The sequence below is a fragment of the Eleutherodactylus coqui genome, chromosome 9, assembly GCF_035609145.1.
Source record: "Eleutherodactylus coqui strain aEleCoq1 chromosome 9, aEleCoq1.hap1, whole genome shotgun sequence".
Lineage (NCBI taxonomy): Eukaryota > Metazoa > Chordata > Amphibia > Anura > Eleutherodactylidae > Eleutherodactylus > Eleutherodactylus coqui.
The window spans coordinates 6,421,766-6,442,549 of NC_089845.1; positions in this window are offsets into that span (position 1 = coordinate 6,421,766).

Genomic DNA, 20,784 nt, shown 5'->3' on the forward strand with positions numbered 1-20,784 from the left:
ACTTTATAGCACAAGAGAAAAGAAGGTAAGAGGTGTAGGCAGGCTATGGCAACATTTATTCCAATGACATGTTTTGGTACCAGAATGGCACTTATCTCAGGCTAGTTACAAAACCGCTTCACTAAATGCAGCAAGGGGCGTTATGGGATCACATGATCACTGACATTGGCCGAGTAACGAAACAATAAAACCAACCGATCTATTGTGATAAAAAACATTAATAGGTACATGAAAATAAAAGCATAAAAACAGGGAAGCTAATAAAGGATTTGTTGGAACATTGTAAATGTATTTGCATATGCAAATTAAGTCGGCAAATTTCTTAAAGAGACTACAGCAGAAAATAAAACGAGCATCACCTGGCACTGAGGTAACAAACTGAGGAAGAAGATCAGTAGATATAAACGAATACATGAATGAATAAATACAAACAATGGAACCAAAAATACAATATAGTTCAAAACGAATGATTGTAAGGCTATAGTAGATCGCACCATAGATCTGCTGTGCTTCATGTTTAGTCCATTGACAGGCCTGAATGCGCATGTTTTTTCAGGTTTCCACTGAGGATTTCTGCTGCGTCTCTCCAGGCAGATCCAGCAGATTCCGCAGCAGAGACCATCATGTGAACACACTCCTTGGGGTACATGCACACATTACGGATTTTGGTGTGGCTCCACATCAAAAACTGCAAAAAAAAAATCACCTTTTGAATTGAAGGGATGAATTCTGCAGTGGGGTCAAAATCAATAGCAAATCTCCTACATATGAACATACCCTGAGGAGCAATCATATTGGGACTATTGGGGTATTTTCATAAACACGGCAGACTTGCTGCAGACATGGGGGCACAAGTTGTGTGACTAGCCCTGGACTTGTGGCCCCGTCAGTCTGCCACTGTTGCCGATTCCTCTACTGTTTTTTTCTACTTTTAGCTCCCCTCATTCACCTGTTCGCTTTTCATTTGAAGCTCATGCTAGTCAATTGTCAGCCGTTCTGGATCCACCACCCAATTGCTGGTGTGATGTTTGCTTGATACTGAGAATTGGTGGCCACTCATATGAGACTTGACTTCTATCCTACTCCAATAGTGAGAAAAGCCAATGTTGGCTAAGAGAGGGTGCTAAAAGAAAAATACAACCCCAATTCCAAAACCGATGGGACACTGTGTAAAATAGAAATAACTGTTAAGAAAAGAAGAATGCAAAGATTTGGAAATCTCATCTAACCATATTATATTCATAGTAGAAGATATACTACATATCAGAGAGGGGAGGCAAGCATTCAACATATCATATCTAAAAAATTACCTACTTCAGAAATTGATGGCAACAACACATCTCAGAAAAGTTGGGGCGGGGTAAGAAAGGGTTGAAGAAGATACTGGTACCAATGAGAAATTGCTGGAGGGTAAATGTTCTACTAAGTCATCTATATATATATAAAATTGAATGTATGTCTGTCTGTCTGTGTGTCTGTCTGTTTGTCCTTTATGCGCTACTACTAAAGATGAGCGAACACCAAAATGTTCGGGTTCGCGTTATTCGAAACGAACTTCCCGCGATGTTCGGGTGTTCGTTTCGAATAACGAACCCCATTGAAGTCAATGGGCGACCGGAACATTTTTGTATTTCGCCGATGCTCGCTAAGGTTTTCATGTGTGAAAATCTTGGCAATTCAAGAAAATGATGGGAACGACACAGCAAGTTCTCCTCTGCCACAGCTGTAACAGCTGTGCCAGAGAAGAACGATGTTAGCCCATTGAATTCAATGGAGCCGTCAATACAGCCGACTCCACTGAATGCAATGGGCTGCCGGCGATCGCGGGATGAATTGTCGGAAAGGGGTTAAATATATAAGCCCTTTCCTGCAATTCATCCAGAAATGTGTAAAAATAAAAAATATATATATACTCACCTGGTGCGGGCAGATGGAGTTCAGCGCGGCAGGCTGCAGTTCTCCTGAACTGCTCTGAACAGCTGTGAGTAATATTCAGCAGCCGGGGATTTAAAATCCCCGCCTGCTGAATAAGATGCCTCTGAATGGTCACAGCCTGACCAATCAGAGGCCAGCCCTCACTCACACCCATTCATGAATTCATGAATGGGTGTGAGTGAGGGCTGGCCTCTGATTGGTCAGGCTGTGACCATTCAGAGGCATCTTATTCAGCAGGCGGGGATTTTAAATCCCCGGCTGCTGAATACTACTCACAGCTGTTCAGAGCAGTTCAGGAGAACTGCAGCCTGCCGCGCTGAACTCCATCTGCCGGCACCAGGTGAGTATATATATATTTTTTATTTTTACACATTTCTGGATGAATTGCAGGAAAGGGCTTATATATTTAACCCCTTTCCGACAATTCATCCCGCGATCGCCGGCAGCCCATTGCATTCAGTGGAGTCGGCTGTATTGCCGGTTCCATTGAATTCAATGGGCAAACATCGTTCTTCTCTGTCACAGCTGTTACAGCTGTGGCAGAGAAGAAGGATTTGTCTTCTATATGTTCTCAATGGGGTTGGCGCTGCTGCCGCCGGCCCCATTGAGCGCATATAGACGAACATCCGAACATCGTGTGGTGTTCGTTACGAATAACGAACATCCCGAACACCCTAATATTCGCCCGAGCATCAAGCTCGGACGAGTACGTTCGCTCATCTCTAGCTACTACACCATTCATCCGATCGCCATGAAACTTTGGGAAGTTGTTGAGTACACTCCTGGGAAGATTATAGGCATAGTACAACTATCCTACGATAAATGGCGCGCGTGCGAGCGTCGTCGACAGTTACGACCCCCCCACGTAGATCGTTCGATTTCCATCATTGCCACTAATTCTCTCACTTCCCGATGTTGTAGAAACATGAAATTTGGAACGAGCATTGATTATGTCATAAATAGGAAAAACTAATGGGTCCCAACTCGATTATTCAATTCTATGCGCAAAAGAATTAGCGTCCAAATTTTACGTACGGAATCTAATTTTCTCACTTCCCAATGTCATAGAAACTTGAAATTTGGCACGAGCACTGATTATGTCATAAGTAGAAAAAGTTAATGGGTCCCAACTCGATTATTCAATTCTAAGCGCCAAAGAATTAGCGTCCAAATTTTAGGTACGGAATCTAATTTTCTCACTTCCCAATGTCATAGAAACTTGAAATTTGGCACGAGCATTGATTATGTCATAAATAGGAAAAGTTATTGGGTCCTAACTCGATTATTCAATTCTAACTGCAAAAGAATTAGCGTCCAAATTTTACGTACAGAATTTAATTGTCTCACTTCCCGATGTTATTTGGCACGAGCATTGATTGTGTAATCAATTCTCTCACTTCCTGATGTCATCTATATATATAAAAATGACTGTATGTCTGTCTGTCTGTCCTTTATGGATTACTTCAACATTCTTCCAATCGCCATGAAACTTTGGGAAGTGGTTAAGTACACTCCTGGGAGGATTACTGGCATAGTACATCTATCCTACGATAGGTGGCGCGCATGCGAGCATCGTCGACAGTTATGCCCCCCAGACAAAGATCGTTTGATTTCCATCTCAAGCACAAAAGCAAAATGCATTACGAGCAACGGGATGCATGTTCAACCAGAAAATGATGCATCCGCCGAACGTTTCGCAAGACAATTGCTGGATATTGAGAATGCTGAGGTAACATGAAAGATGCGCTGTGATTGGTTGCTATTTGTTATACTTATGAGGCAACATGAAAGCAGTGCCGTGATTAGTTGCTATATATTATACTGCTGAGGCAACATGAAAGCTGTGCTGTGATTAGTTGCTACTTATACTACTGAGGTAACATGAAAGCTGTGCTGTGATTGGTTGCTATATATTATACAGCTGAGGTAACATGAACGCTGCGCTGTGATTGGTTGTTATATATTATACTGAGGTAACATGAAAGCTGTGCTGTGATTGGTTGTTATTAGAGATGAGCGAGCGTACTCGTCCGAGCTTGATGCTCGTTCGAGTATTAGGGTGTTCGAGATGCTCGTTACTCGAGACGAGTACCACGCGATGTTTGAGTTACTTTCACTTTCATCTCTGAGACATTTGCGCGCTTTTCTGGCCAATAGAAAGACATGGAAGGCATTACAACTTCCTCCTGTGACGTTCCAGCCCTATACCACCCCCCTGCAGTGAGTGGCTGGGGAGATCAGGTGACACCCGAGTATTAAAATCTGCCCCGCCCGCGGCTCGCCACAGATGCATTCTGACATAGATCAGGGAAAGTGCTGTCTTGCTTTAGCTGCTATAGGGAGAGTGTTAGGTGTTATATTTGTCTTGAACAACCCCAACGGTCCTTCTTAGGGCCACATCTGACCGTGTGCAATTCTGTTGAGGCTGCTTTTAGCAGTGTTGCACAATTTTTTTTTTTGTATATCGGGCATGCAGACCATTGCGTCCTCAGTCTGCAGTCATTGTACAGAGTATAGGGGCATTACTGGTGAGGCAGGGACAGTGGTACAGGGAAAGAGATATACTGTCTATATAGGCAGTGGGCTTTTTCAAAACAATTGGGGAAAAATACTATATTTGGGCTGCCTGTGACAGTCTTCAGTGTACTGTGTGTCTGCTGGGGGTAGTAGTCCTAATTAATACGCAGCTAAGCGTTACAGCAGGCTTGCGCAAAATTGTTTCCTGGCTCTGCTATCTCCGTTACATCACCGCCGTCATAGCGCCAGTGGGAAACAGTATACATAATATACGCTGCATACAGTATCTGCATGGTGTTTCAGCTCACCATTTAAAAAAAATTGTAGCAAAATACTTAAGGCCTACCATTGCCCTTTGGCCACTTGACTGCTTCTGCGCTGTGAATTCCGCTACCTCAGTCATACGCACCTACGTCTCACTACAGGCGTGCGCAAAATTGTTTCGTGGCTCTGCTGTGCGTTCCGTAAGCGAAGTCAGCCTCCAACCACAGGCCAATAAGCGGCACATTTAATTACAGCGTTCTGTTTCTGCTCTACTCATAATACACCATGCTGAGGGGTAGGGGTAGGCCTAGAGGACATGGACGCGGGCGAGGACATGGAGGCCAAAGTCAGGGTGTGGGCACAGGCCGAGTTCCTGATTCAGGTATATCGCAGCCGACTGCTGCGGGATTAGGAGAGAGGCACGTTTCTGGTGTCCCCAGATTTATCTCTCAATTAATGGGTCCATGCGGTAGATCTTTATTAGAAAATGAGCAGTGTGAGCAGGTCCTGTCGTGGATGGCAGAAAGTGCATCCAGCAATCTATCGACCACCCAGACTTCTACGCCGTCCACTGCTGTAACTGCGAATCCTCTGGCTGCTGCTCCTCCTTCCTCCCAGCCTCCTCACTCCATTACAATGACACATTCTGAGGAGCAGGCAGACTCCCAGGAACTGTTCTCGGGCCCCTGCCCAGAATGGGCAGCAATGGTTCCTCTCCCACCAGAGGAGTTTGTCGTGACCGATGCCCAACCTTTGGAAAGTTCCCGGGGTCCGGGCGATGAGGCTGGGGACTTCCAGCAACTGTCTCAAGAGCTTTCAGTGGGTGAGGAGGACGATGACGATGAGACACAGTTGTCTATCACTCAGGTAGTAGTAATTGCAGTAAGTCCGAGGGAGGAGCGCACAGAGGATTCAGAGGAAGAGCAGCTGGACGATGAGGTGACTGACCCCACCTGGTTTGCTAAGCCTACTGAGGACAGGTCTTCAGAGGGGGAGGCAAGTGCAGCAGCAGGGCAGATTGGAAGAAGCATTGCGGGTGCCAGGGGTAGATGCAGGGCCAGACCGAATAATCCACCAACTGTTTCCCAAAGCGCCCCCTCGCACCATGCCACCCTGCAGAGGCCGAGGTGCTCAAAGGTGTCGCAGTTTTTCACTGAGAGTGCAGACGACCGACAAACTGTGGTGTGCAAGGTTTGTCGCGCCAAGATCAGCCGGGGAGCCATCACCACCAGCCTCATCACCACCAGCATGCGCAGGCATATGATGGCCAAGCACCCCACAATGTGGGACGAAGGCCGTTCACCACCTCAGGTTTGCACCACTGCCTCTCCCCCTGTGCCCCAACCTGCCACTGAGATCCAACCCCCCTCTCAGGACACAGGCACTACCGTATCCCAGCCTGCATCCACACGCTCACCTCCGCTGTACTCGGCCCCATCCAGCAATGTCTCTCAGCACAGCGTCCAGCCGTCGTTAGCGCAACTGTTTGAGCGCAAGCGCAAGTACGCCGCCACGCACCCGCATGCTCAAGTGTTAAACGTGCACATAGCCAAATTGATCAGCCTGGAGATGCTGCCGTATAGGCTTGTGGAAACGGAGGCTTTCAAAAGCATGATGGCGGCGGCGGCCCCGCGCTACTCGGTTCCCAGTCGCCACTACTTTTCTTAATGTGCCGTCCAAGCCCTGCACGACCACGTCTCCCACAACATTGTACGCGCCCTCACCAACGCGGTTACTGCCAAGGTCCACTTAAAAACGGACACGTGGACAAGCACAGCTGGGCAGTGCCACTATATCTCCGGCGGTGTATGCTTCCTCCACTAAACCACCCTCCTCCTGCTCCTCCTACGCAACCGCTGTCTCGCAATCAAGATGTGTCAGCAGCAGCACATCGCAAGCAGTCGGTGTTGCGCGGCGTGGCAACACAGCGGTGGCCAAGCGTCAGCAGGTCGTGCTGAAACTACTCAGCTTAGGAGAGAAGAGGCACACGGCCCACGAACTGCTGCAGGGTCTGACAGAGCAGACCGACCGCTGGCTTTCGCCGCTGAGCCTCCAACCGGGCATGGTCGTGTGTGACAATGACCGTAACCTGGTGGCGACTCTGCAGCTCGGCAGCCTCACGCACGTGCTATACCTGGCCAACGTCTTTAATTTGGTGGCTCAGCGCTTTCTGAAAAGCTACCCACGCTTGTCAGACCTGCTCGGAAAGGTGCGCCGGCTCAGCGCACATTTCCGCAAGTCCAACATGGACGCTGCCACCCTGCGGACCCTGCAACATCGGTTTAATCTGCCAGTGCACCGACTGCTGTGCGACGTGCCCACACGGTGGAACTCTATGCTCCACATGTTGGCCAGGCTCTATGAGCAGCGTAGAGCTATCGTGGAATACCAACTCCAACATGGGCGGCGTAGTGGGAGTCAGCCTCCTCAATTCTTTACAGAAGATTGGGCCTGGTTGGCAGACATCTGCCAGGACCTTGGAAAGTTTGAGGAGTCTACCCAGATAGTGAGCGGCGATGCTGCAATCATTAGCGTCACCATTCCTCTGCTATGCCTCTTGAGAAGTTCCCTGCAAAGCATAAAGGCAGACGCTTTGCGCTCGGAAACGGAGGCGGGGGAAGACAGTATGTCGCTGGATAGTCAGAGCACCCTCCTGTCTATATCTTAGCGCGTTGAGGAGGAGGAGGTGGAGGAGCATAAGAAGGAGGGGGAAGAGACAGCTTGGCCCACTGCTGAGGGTACCCATGCTGCTTGCCTGTCATCCTTTCAGCATGTATGGCTTGAGGAGGAGGAGGATCCTGAAAGTGACCTTCCTAGTGAGAACAGCCATGTGTTGCGTACAGGTTCCCTGGCACACATGGAGGACTTCATGTTAGGATGCCTTTCTCGTGACCGTCGCGTTACACGCATTCTGGCCACTACGGATTACTGGGTGTACACACTGCTCGACCCACGGTATAAGGAGAACCTTTCCACTCTCAAACCCGAAGAGGAAAGGGGTTCGAGAGTGATGCTATACCACAGGACCCTGACGGACAAGCTGATGGTAAAATTCCCATCCGACAGCGCTAGTGGCAGAAGGCGCAGTTCCGAGGGCAAGGTAGCAGGGGAGGCGCAGAGATCAGGCAGCATGTACAGGGCAGGCAGGGGAACACTCTCTAAGGCCTTTGACAGCTCCCCAGCAAGACTGTGTCACCGCTCCCCAGTCGGCGGGAGCACTGTAAAAGGATGGTGAGGGAGTACGTAGCCGATCGCACGACCGTCCTCCGTGACGCCTCTGCCCCCTACAACTACTGGGTGTTGAAGCTGGACATGTGGCCTGAACTCGCGCTGTATGTCCTGGTGGTGCTTGCTTGTCCTGCGGCTAGCGTCTTGTCAGAGAGGGTGTATAGTGCGGCTGGGGGAATCATCACGGATAAGCGTACCCGCCTGTCAACCGACAGTGCCGACAGGCTTACACTCATCAAGATGAACAAAGCCTGGATTTCCCCAGACTTCTCTTCTCCACCAGCGGACAGCAGCGATACCTAAACAATACGTAGGCTGCACCCGCGGATGGAAGCATCGTTCTCTATCACCATCAAAAACGGGGACCTTTTAGCTTCATCAATCTGTGTATAATATTCCTCCTCCTCCTCCTGCTCCTCCTCCTGAAACCTCACATAATCACGCCGAACGGGCAATTTTTCTTAGGCCCACAAGGCTCAGTCATATAATTTTTGTAAACAATGTTTATACGTTTCAATGCTCATTAAAGCGTTGAAACTTGCACCTGAACCAATTTTTATTTTAACTGGGCTGCCTCCAGGCCTAGTTACAAATTAAGCCACATTAACCAAAGCAATTAATGGGTTTCACCTGCCCTCTTGGTTGGGCATGGGCAATTTTTCTGAAGTACATTTGTACTGTTGGTACACCAATTTTCTGGGGCCCTCGCCTACAGTGTAATCCTAGTAATTTTTAGCCCACCTGCATTAAAGCTGACGTTACCTCAGCTGTGCTGGGCACTGCAATGGGATATATTTATGTACCGCCGGTGGGTTCCAGGGAGCCACCCATGCTGTGTGTCCACAGGGACTTCACATTAGGGATTTGTACCTGCCAGTGTCTATGTATTAAAAACCCCGGTCAGACTGGGGCATGCAGTGTGGGCCGTAGACCACCTGCATTTAATCGGACGTTACCTCAGCTTTGATGGGCAATGCAATGGGATATATTTATGTACCGCCGGTGGCTTCCTGGGACCCACCCATGCTGTCGGTCCACACGGAGTTGTAACTGCATGTGTCCACTTCTAAAGAACCCCAATCTGACTGGGGCATGCAGTGTGGGCCAAAGCCCACCTGCATTTAACATGACATTACATCAACTGTGCTGGGCACTGCAATGGGATATATTTATGTACCGCCGGTGGCTTCCTGGCACCCACCCATGCTGTCGGTCCACACGGAGTTGTAACTGCATGTTTCCACTTCTAAAGAACCCCAGTCTGACTGGGGCATGCAGTGTGGGCCGAAGCCCACCTGCATTTAGCATGACATTACCTCAGCTGTGATGGGCAATGCAATGGGATATATTTATGTACCGCCGGTGGCTTCCTGGCACCCACCCATGCTGTCGGTCCACAGGGACTTCACAATAGGGAGTTGAACCTGCCTGTGTCTATGAATTAAAAACCCCGGTCAGGTTGGAGCATGCAGTGTGGGCCGAAGCCCACCTGCATTTAATCTGACGTTAGCTCTGCTGTCCAGGGCACTGCAATGGGATATATTCATGTACCACCGGTGGGTTCCAGGGAGCCACCCATGCTGTGGGTGCACACGGAATTCCCATTGCGGAGTTGTACCTGCCTGTGACTATTTATAAAAAACCGCGGTCTGACTGGGGCATGCAGACACCTTGACAGAATGAATAGTGTGTGGCACATAGGTTCCCCATTGCTATGCCCACGTGTGCAGCTCCAGATGGAGGTGGCACAGGATTGGATTTCTCATTGCTTCTGTACAGCATTGTGGGCTATCACCCTGCCCCTTTTAAAGAGGGTCGCTACCTAGCCGTGCCAACCCTCTGCAGTGTGTGCCTGCGGTTTCTCCTCATGGCAGACGCACTTATAAATAGACATGAGGGTGGCGTGGCATGAGGGCAGTTGAAGGCTGCGCAGGGACAATTTGGTGTGCGCTGTGGACACTGGGTCGTGCGGGGGGTTGGGCAGCATGTAACCCAGGAGAAGTGGCAGCGGAATGTCATGCAGGCAGTGATTGTGCTTTGTTGGAGATAGTGTGGTGCTTAGCTAAGGTATGCATTGCTAATGAGGGCTTTTCAGAAGTAAAAGTTGTTGGGAGGGGGGCCACTCTTGCCGCTATTGTGGCTTAATAGTGGGACCTGTGAACTTGAGATGCAGCCCAACATGTAGCCCCTCGCCTGCCCTATCCGTTGCTGTGTTGTTCCCATCACTTTCTTGAATTGCCCAGATTTTCACAAATGAAAACCTTAGCGAGCATCGGCGATATACAAAAATGCTCGGGTCGCCAATTGACTTCAATGGGGTTCGTTACTCGAATCGAACCCTCGAGCATCGCGAAAATTTTGTCCCGAGTAACGAGCACCCGAGCATTTTGGTGCTCGCTCATCTCTAGTGGTTATATATTATACTGAGGTTACATGAAAGCTGTGCTGTGATTGGTTGTTATATATTATACTGAGGTAACATGAAAGCTGTGCTGTGATTGGTTGTTATATATTATACTGCTGAGGTTACATTAAAGCTGTGCTGTGATTGGTTGTTATATATTATACTGAGGTAACATAAAAGCTGCGCTGTGATTGGATGTTATACATTATACTGCTGAGGTAACATGAAAGTTGTGCTGTGATTGGTTGCTATTCCTTATACTGCTGAGGTAACATGAAAGCTGCGCTGTGATTGGTTGTTATATATTATACTGAGGTAACATGTAAGCTGTGCTGTGATTGGTTGCTATTCCTTATGCTGCTGAGGTAACATTAAAGCTGGGCTGTGATTGGTTCTTATATATTATACTGCTGATGTAACATGAAAGTTGTGCTGTGATTTGTTGCTATTCCTTATACTGCTGAGGTAACATGAAAGCTGCGCTGTGATTGGTTGTTATATATTATACTGAGGTAACATGAAAGCTGTGCTGTGATTGGTTGTTATATATTATACTGCTGAGGTAACGTGAAAGCTGTGCTGTGATTGGTTGTTATATATTATACTGAGGTAATATGAAAGCTGTGCTGTGATTGGCTGTTATATATTATACTGAGGTAACATGAAAGCTGTGCTGTGATTGGTTGTTATATATTATACTGAGGTAACATGAAAGCTGTGCTGTGATTGCTTGTTATATATTATACTGAGGTAACATGAAAGCTGTGCTGTGATTGGTTGTTATATATTATACTGCTGAGGTAACATGAAAGCTGCGCTGTAATTGGTTGCTATTTCTTATACTGCTGAGGTAATATGAAAGCTGTGCTGTGATTGGTTGTTATATATTATACTGCTGAGGTAACATGAAAGCTGCGCTGTGATTGGTTGTTATATATTATACTGCTGAGGTAACATGAAAGCTGTGCTGTGATTGGTTGTTATATATTATACTGAGGTAACATGTAAGCTGTGCTGTGATTGGTTGCTATTTCTTATACTGCTTAGGTCAGATGAAAGCTGCGCTGTGTTTGGTTGCTATTTCTTTTGCTGTTGAGGTAAATTGTAAGCTGCGCTGTTATTGGTTGCTATTCCTTATACAGCTGAGGTAACATGAAAGCTGCGCTGTAATTGGTTGCTATTTCTTATACTGCTGAGGTAAAATGAAAGTTGTGCTGTGATTGGTTGCTATTCCATATGCTGAGGTAACATGAAAGCTGCGCTGTGATTGGTTTTTATATATTATACTGAGGTAACATGTAAGCTGTGCTGTGATTGGTTGCTATTTCTTATACCGCTTAGGTAAAATGGAAGCTGCGCTGTGATTGTTTCCTATTTCTTGCACTGCTATGGGAACATGAAACCTGTGCTGTGATTTGTTGCTACTTCCTATAGTGCTGAGGTAATATGAAAGCTGAGCTGTGATTGGTTCCTATTCCTTATATTGCTAAGGGAACATGAAAGCTGCGATGTAACTGGTTGCTATTTCTTAGACCGCTGAGGTAAGTTGAAAGCTGCGCTATGATTGGTTCTTATATATTATACTGCTGAGGTAACATGAAAGCTGTGCTGTGATTGTTTGTTATATATTATACTGAGGTAACATGAAAGCTGTGCTGTGATTGGTTGTTATATATTATACTGAGGTAACATGAAAGCTGCGCTGTGATTGGTTGTTATATATTATACTGAGGTAACATGAAAGCTGTGCTGTGATTGGTTGTTATATATTATACTGAGGTAAGTTGAAAGCTGCGCTATGATTGGTTCTTATATATTATTCTGCTGAGGTAACATGAAAGCTGTGCTGTGATTGTTTGTTATATATTATACTGAGGTAACATGAAAGCTGCGCTATGATTGGTTGTTATATATTATACTGCTGAGGTAACATGAAAGCTGCGCTGTGATTGGCTGCTATATATTATACTGAGGTATCATGAAAGCTGCGCTGTGATTGGTTGCTATTTCTTATACTGCTCAGATAACATGAAAGCTGCACTGTGATTGGTTGTTATTTCTTATACCGCTGAGGTTAAATGAAAGCTGCGCTGTGATTGGTTCCTATTTTTTATACTGCTGAGGTAAAATGAAAGCTGCGCTGTGATTGGTTGCTATTCCTTATGCTTAGGTAACATGAAAGCTGCGCTGTGATTGGTTTTTATATATTATACTGAGGTAACATGTAAGCTGTGCTGTGATTGGTTGCTATTTCTTATACCGCTTAGGTAAAATGGAAGCTGCGCTGTGATTGTTTCCTATTTCTTGCACTGCTATGGGAACATGAAACCTGTGCTGTGATTTGTTGCTACTTCCTATAGTGCTGAGGTAATATGAAAGCTGAGCTGTGATTGGTTCCTATTCCTTATATTGCTAAGGGAACATGAAAGCTGCGATGTAACTGGTTGCTATTTCTTAGACCGCTGAGGTAAGTTGAAAGCTGCGCTATGATTGGTTCTTATATATTATACTGCTGAGGTAACATGAAAGCTGTGCTGTGATTGTTTGTTATATATTATACTGAGGTAACATGAAAGCTGCGCTGTGATTGGTTGTTATATATTATACTGCTGAGGTAACATGAAAGCTGCGCTGTGATTGGTTGTTATATATTATACTGAGGTATCATGAAAGCTGCGCTGTGATTGGTTGTTATATATTATACTGAGGTAACATGAAAGCTGTGCTGTGATTGGTTGTTATATTTTATACTGCTGAGGTAACATGAAAGCTGCACTATGATTGGTTGTTATATATTATACTGCTGAGGTAACATGAAAGCTGCGCTGTGATTGGCTGCTATATATTATACTGAGGTATCATGAAAGCTGCGCTGTGATTGGTTGCTATTTCTTATACTGCTCAGATAACATGAAAGCTGCACTGTGATTGGTTGTTATTTCTTATACCGCTGAGGTAAAATGAAAGCTGCGCTGTGATTGGTTCCTATTTTTTATACTGCTGAGGTAAAATGAAAGCTGCGCTGTGATTGGTTGCTATATATTATACTGCTGAGGTAACATGAAAGCTGCGCTGTGATTGGTTGCTATTCCTTATACTGGTAAGGGAACATGAAAGCTGCAATGTAATTGGTTGCTATTTCTTTTACTTCTGAAACTTGTGCTATGATTGGTTGCTATTTCCTATAGTGCTGAGGTAACGTGAAAGCTTCGCTGTGAATGGTTGTTATTTCTTATACTGCTGAGGTAACATGAAAGCTGCGCTGTGATTGGTTGTTATATATTATACTGAGGTAACATGAAAGCTGCGCTGTGATTGGTTGCTATTTCTTATAGTCCTTAGGTAAAATGTAAGCTGCGCTGTGCTTGGTTGTTATATATTAAACTGCTGAGCTAACATGAAAGCTTCGCTGTCATTGGTTGTTATTTCTTATACCACTGAGGTAGCTTGAAAGCTGCACTGTGATTGGTTGCTATTTCTTATACTGCTTAGGTCAGATGAAAGCTGTGCTGTGTTTGGTTGCTATTTCTTTTGCTGTTGAGGTAAATTGTAAGCTGCACTGTTATTGGTTGCTATTCCTTATACAGCTGAGGTAACATGAAAGCTGCGCTGTGATTGGTTGCTATTTCTTATACTGCTGAGGTAAAATGAAAGTTGTGCTGTGATTGGTTGCTATTCCTTATGCTGAGGTAACATGAAAGCTGCGCTGTGATTGGTTTTTATATATTATACTGAGGTAACATGTAAGCTGTGCTGTGATTGGTTGCTATTACTTATGCTGCTGAGGTAACATGAAAGCTGCGCTGTGATTGGTTGTTATATTTTATACTGCTGAGGTAACATGAAAGCTGTGCTGTGATTGGTTGTTATATATTATACTGAGGTAACATTAAGGCTGAGCTGCGATTAATTGTTATATATTATACTGCTGAGGTAACATGAAAGCTGTGCTGTGATTGGTTGCTATTCCTCATAGTGCTGAGGTAACATGAAAGCTGCGCTGTGATTGGTTGTTATATATTATACTGAGGTAACATTAAAGCTGCGCTGTGATTGGTTGTTATATATTATACTGAGGTAACATTAAAGCTGCGCTGCGATTAATTGTTATATATTATACTGCTGAGTTAACATGAAAGCTGCGCTGTGATTGGTTGTTATATATTATACTGCTGAGGTAACATGACAGCTGTGCTGTGATTCGCTGCTATTTATTATACTGAGGTATCATGAAAGCTGCGCTGTGATTGGTTGCTATTTCCTATACTGCTCAGGTAACATGAAAGCTGCACTGTGATTGGTTGCTATTTCTTATACAGCTCAGGTTAAATGAAAGCTGTGCTGTGATGGGTTCCTATTTTTTATACTGCTGAGGTAAAATGAAAGCTGCGCTGTGATTTTTTGCTATTCCTTATACTGCTAAGGGAACATGAAAGCTGCAATGTGATTGGTTTCTATTTCCTATAGTGCTGAGGTAACGTGAAAGCTTCGCTGTGAATGGTTGTTATTTCTTATACTGCTGAGGTAACATGAAACCTGTGCTGTGATTGGTTGCTATTCCTTATACCGCTAAAATAACATTTAAGCTGCACTGTGATTGGTTGCTATTTCATGAGAGGGTCTTATTCAAGTGCATGGACATGCACTTGAAAAAGACCCTCTGTTGGGTCGAAACGTTGTGCGTTTTACTGGATTTTTTGCACCAAATAAAGAAGCATCTGTTGATGCACTTTTAAAGAAAATTTAACCACCTTTGGCGCTGCTCATTACTTCTTTATGCACAGACTGTCTTCTGAAGATCCAAAGGAGTCGGGTCTTCATATATGAGCTTTTTGCGCATGTTTTCCCTCCTCCCACTGAAGTGGTCGGATCTAACGGAGTGCTGCTGTAACTTCGATAACTTGGATGGTTGCTATTTCTTATCCTCCTTAGGTAAAATGTAAGCTGCGCTGTGCTTGGTTGTTATATATTATACTGCTGAGCTAACATGAAAGCTGCGCTGTGATTGGTTGTTATATATTATACTGCTGAGGTAACATGAAAGCTGCGCTGTGCTTGGTTGTTATATATTATACTGCTGAGCTAACATGAAAGCTGCGCTGTGCTTGGTTGTTATATATTATACTGCTGAGCTAACATGAAAGCTGTGCTGTGATTGGTTGTTATATATTATACTGAGGTAACATGAAAGCTGTGCTGTGATTGGTTGCTATTTATTATACTGCTGATGTAACATGAAAGCTGCGCTGTGATTGGTTGCTATTTCTTATACTGCTTAGGTCAGATGAAAGCTGCGCTGTGTTTGGTTGCTATTTCGTATGCTGTTGAGGTAAAACGTAAGCTGCGCTGTGATTGGTTGCTATTCCTTATACAGCTGAGGGAACATAAAAGCTGTGCTATGATTGGTTACTGTTTCTTATACTGCTGGGGGAACATAAACGCTGTGCTGTGATTGGTTGCTATTTCTCAAACAGCTGAGGTAAAATTAAAGCTGCGCTGTGATTGGTTGCTATATATTATACTGCTTAGGTAACATAAAAGCTGTGCTGTGATTGGTTGATATATAGTATACTGCGGAGGTAACATGAAAGCTGCGCTGTGATTGGTTGCTATATATTATACTGCTGAGGTAACATGAAAGCTGCGCTATGATTGGTTTTTTATTAGAGATGAGCGAGCACCAAAATGCTCGGGTGCTCATTACTCGAGACGAACGTTTTGCGATGCTCGTGGGTTCTTTTCGAGTAACGAACCCCATTGAAGTCAATGGGCGACTCGAGCATTTTTGTATATCGCCGATGCTCGCTAAGGTCTTCATTTTTGAAAATCTGCAAAACCCAAGAAAGTGCTGGAAACGACACGGAAACTAATAGGGCAGGCGAGGGGCTACATGTTGGGCTGCATTTCAGGTTCCCAGGTCCCACTATTAAGCCACAATAGCGGCAAGAGTGCCCCCCCCCCTCAACAATTTTTACTTCTGAAAAACCCTCATTAGCAATGCATACCTTAGCTAAGCACCACACTACCTCCAACAAAGCGCAATCACTGCCTGCATGACACTCCGCTGCCACTTCTCCTGGGTAACATGCTGCCCAACCCCCCCCCCCCCCCCCCCGCACGACCCAGTGTCCACAGCGCACACCAAAGTGTCCCTGCGCAGCCTTCAGCTGCCCTCATGCCACACGCTGGCCACACCACCCTCATGTCTATTTAGAAGTGCGTCTGCCATGAGGAGGAACTGCAGGCACACACTGCAGAGGGTTGGCACGGCCAGGCAGCGACCCTCTTTAAAAGGGGCCCACAATGCTGTACAGAAGCAATGAGAAATCCAATCCTGTGCCACCTCCATCAGGAGCTGCACATGTGGGCATAGCAATGGGGAACCCATGTGCCACACACTATTCATTCTGTCAAGGGGTCTGCATGCCCCAGTCAGACCGGGGTTTTTTATAAATAGTCACAGGCAGGTACAACTCCGCAATGGGAATTCAGTGTGCAACCACAGCATGGGTGGCTCCCTGGAACCCACTGGCGGTACATAAACAAATCCCATTGCTGTGCCCTGGACAGCAGAGCTAAGGTCAGATTAAATGCAGGTGGGCTTCGGCCCATACTGCATGCCCCAGTCAGACTGGGGTTCTTTATAAGTAGACACATGCAGTTACAACTCCGTGTGGACCGACAGCATGGGTGGGTCCCAGGAAGCCACCGGCGGTACATAAATATATCCCATTGCATTGCCCAGCACAGCTGAGGTAACGTCAGATTAAATGCAGGTGGGCTTCGGCCCACACTGCATGCCCCAGTCTGACCGGGGTTTTTAATACATAGACACTGGCAGGTACAAATCCCTAATGTGAAGTCCCTGTGGACCCACAGCATGGGTGGCTCCCTGGAACCCACCGGCGGTACATAAACGTATCCCATTGCAGTGCCCTGCTCAGCAGAGCTAACGTCACATACAATACAGGTGTCCTTCGGCCCACAGTGCATGCCCCAGTCAGAGAGGTAATATGTACCTTAACAGTAACCGCGTTGGTGGGAATGTGGTGGCGACTGCAGACCTAATAGCGTGATTTTATTTAGTTGGTTTTCGGAATGTGGCCAGGATTAAGTGGGCCGTGGCGGGGGGGCTCTCTTGTTGTGTCGGTGTGAACCGAGAGTAAGGCAGGTGGTTTGGTCTCCGCAACAAGAAAGGACGCACACGGGGTGGTCAAGTTAAGAAAAATGTATTTACTACAGGTTAATAAAGGCAAGTTAATGGTAAAAGAACAGGAATAAGGACAAGCACAATACACAGTATAGTTGGAACAATTCAAGTTAGATTTCACAATATATTCCACGTTTACTATGTCCACCTCCACAGCACGGACACTGAAAGAACAATAGTCCCAAAACTATCCCTAACTGACCCTAACTTCATATTTGGGTGCGCACCCCTCTTACCAGTGGTCCGGGTGGACTGCTTACAGTGTGTAGAAGCGCGCGTTGGGGCCCAATGTCGTTCCTTCCTTGTATAGCGAAGCGTCCTCTCCTCACGGTTATCACAACATCCGAGGCAATAAGATTCTTCTCAGCAGGCAGGAAAACCAAATGGATGCAATGGAATCCAACAGCCAGTAGCTCAGCACACTGACAGTCCTGCAGAATCCATACACCGCAGTGTGATATAAGCCAGGGTTGTGCAGTTACCGTCCGGTACTCAACAGTACTGCCAGTCTATAACTTTGGTGGCAATGTCCACAGCCACAATGTCAGTATTACTGGTTAGCCACTGGGCACAGTCCTTTCAGCATGACTCCACTGAACATACTGTCTCTTTACACTCTGTCTGCCTCTGGACTGAATTACACACAGGTTAGCTGCACAGGAAAGTCCTCTAAGATCTCCACACACTCTCCATGCAGCACAGACACTTGGTTCTCTCTCTGCAAAGATGGCTGCTGCTCTCTGTGTCATCACATCCTGCTTCCTTCTCATACTGTGTCTGCAGACAGGCAGGCTGACCTCATAGGGGTGTGTCCCTCCAGCATCACATTCCCAGTGCAGGGGCTGCTGACCAGAATCACACAAACACATATACACTCAACTTTAACACAGTTTAAACAAATGAAACTTGGCACATCATTGGGCTGTATATTAGGACAAGTATATGCACAGAAACAGCACTCCTATTGCCATAAGGCTGGGACACAGTCTGTATATTACATCGGTAAAGGTGAAATTTTAGGACTGCCACCAGCCGGACCAATGCAAAGGTATTTGGCAAGAATGTTTTCATTGTTGGAGGAGGAGGGTGATGTTTTTGAGGCACTACGTGTCCTCCCACGTGTCCGTGGTTATATGCACCTTAACAGTAACCGCGTTGGTTGGAAATGGCCTCGCCACCATCATGTCTTTGGGAAGCCTCCGTTTCCACACCCCAGTGACATAGCATTAGCAGCGGTATAGGCAGAGCCCAGAATTAGTAACATTTCAGCGGTAGCATTAGGGACAGGCCCCAGTAACATATCACTAGCAGCATTATAGAGGGAGCACAGTATTAGTTCCATTTCAGTAGTAGTAGCAGTCAAGACAGGCCACAGTAACATTCCCGTTGCAGCAGTTTAGGGAGATAACAGTCTCTTTCACATTTCAGTAGTTGCAGTATAGACAAGGCCGCAGTTACATTTATGTAGCAAAAGTGTGGGCCAACCTCACACACCTTGCTGTACCATGAGTGCAGGCGAAGCCCATAAAAATTACTAGGATTACACTATAGGCGAGGGCCCAAAAAAATTGGTGTACCAACAGTACTAATGTACCTCAGAAAAATTGCCCATTCCCAACCAAGAGGGCAGGAGAAACCCATTAATCGCTTTGGTTAATTTGGCTTAATTTGTAACTAGGCCTGGAGGCAGCCCAGTTAAAATAAAAATTGGTTCAAGTGCAAGTTTCAACGCTTTAATGAGGAGGATGAATATAATACACAGATTGATGAAGCTAAAAGGTCCCCGTTTTTGATGGTGATAGAGAACGATGCTTCCATCCGTGGGTGCAGCCTACGTATTGTTTAGGTACCGCTGCTGTCCGCTGGTGGAGAAGAGAAGTCTGGGGAAATCCAGGTATTTGTTCATCTTTATGAGTGTAAGCCTGTCGGCACTGTCAGTTGACAAGACGCTAGCCGCAGGACAAGCAAGCACCTCCAGGGCATACAGCGCGAGTTCAGGCCACGTGTCCAGCTTCGACACCCAGTAGTTGTAGGGAGCAGAGGCATCACGGGGGACGGTCGTGCGATCGGCTACGTACTCCCTCACCATCCTTTTACAGTGCTCCCGCCGACTCAGCCTTGACTGGGGAGCTGTGACACAGTCTTGCTGGGCAGCCATAAAGCTGGCAAAGGCCTTGGAGAGTATTCGCCTGCCTGCGCTGTACATGTTGCCTGATCTCCGCGCCTCCCCTGCTACCTGGCCCTCGGAACTGCGCCTTCTGCCACTAGTGCTGTCAGATGGGAATTTTACCATCAGTTTGTCCGTCAGAGTCCTGTGATATAGCATCACTCTCAAACCCCTTTCCTCTTCGGGTATGAGAGTGGAAAGGTTCTACTTACACCGTGGCTCAAACAGTGTGTACACCCAGTAATCCGTAGTGCCCAGAATGCGTGTAACGCGACGGTCACCAGAAAGGCATCCTAACATGAAGTCCGCCATGTGTGCCAGGGAACCTGCCCGCAACACATGGATGTCCTCACTAGGAAGATCGCTTTCAGGATCCTCCTCCTCCTCCTCAGGCCATACACGCTGAAAGGATGACAGGCAAGCAGCATGGGTACCCTCAGCAGTGGGCCAAACTGTCTCTTCCCCCTCCTCCTCATGCTCCTCCCCCTCCTCCTCCTCCTCCTCAACGCGCTATAGACGAGATATAGACATGAGGGTGCTCTGACTATCCAGCGACATACTGTCTTCCCCCGCCTCCGTTTCCGAGCGCAAAGCGTCTGCCTTTATGCTTTGCAGGGAACTTCTCAAGATGCATAGCAGAGGAATGGTGACGCTAATGATTGCAGCATCGCCGCTCACCATCTGGGTAGACTCCTCAAACTTTCCAAGGACCTGGAAGATGTCTGCCAACCAGGCCCGCTCTTCTGTAAAGAATTTAGGAGGCTGACTCCCACTACGCCACCCATGTTGGAGTTGGTATTAAGCTATAGCTCTACGCTGCTCTACGAAAGCCAGTGGTCGGTCTGCTCTGTTAGACCCTGCAGCAGTTTGTGGGCCGTGTGCCTCTTCTCTCCTAAGCTGAGTAGTTTCAGCACGGCCTGCTGACGCTTGGCCACCGCTGTGCTGCCACGCCGTGCGACACCGACTGCTGGCGACGTGCTGCTGCTGACACATCTTGATTGCGAGACAGAGGTTGCGTAGGAGGAGGAGGAACAGGAGGAGGGTGGTTTAGTGGAGGAA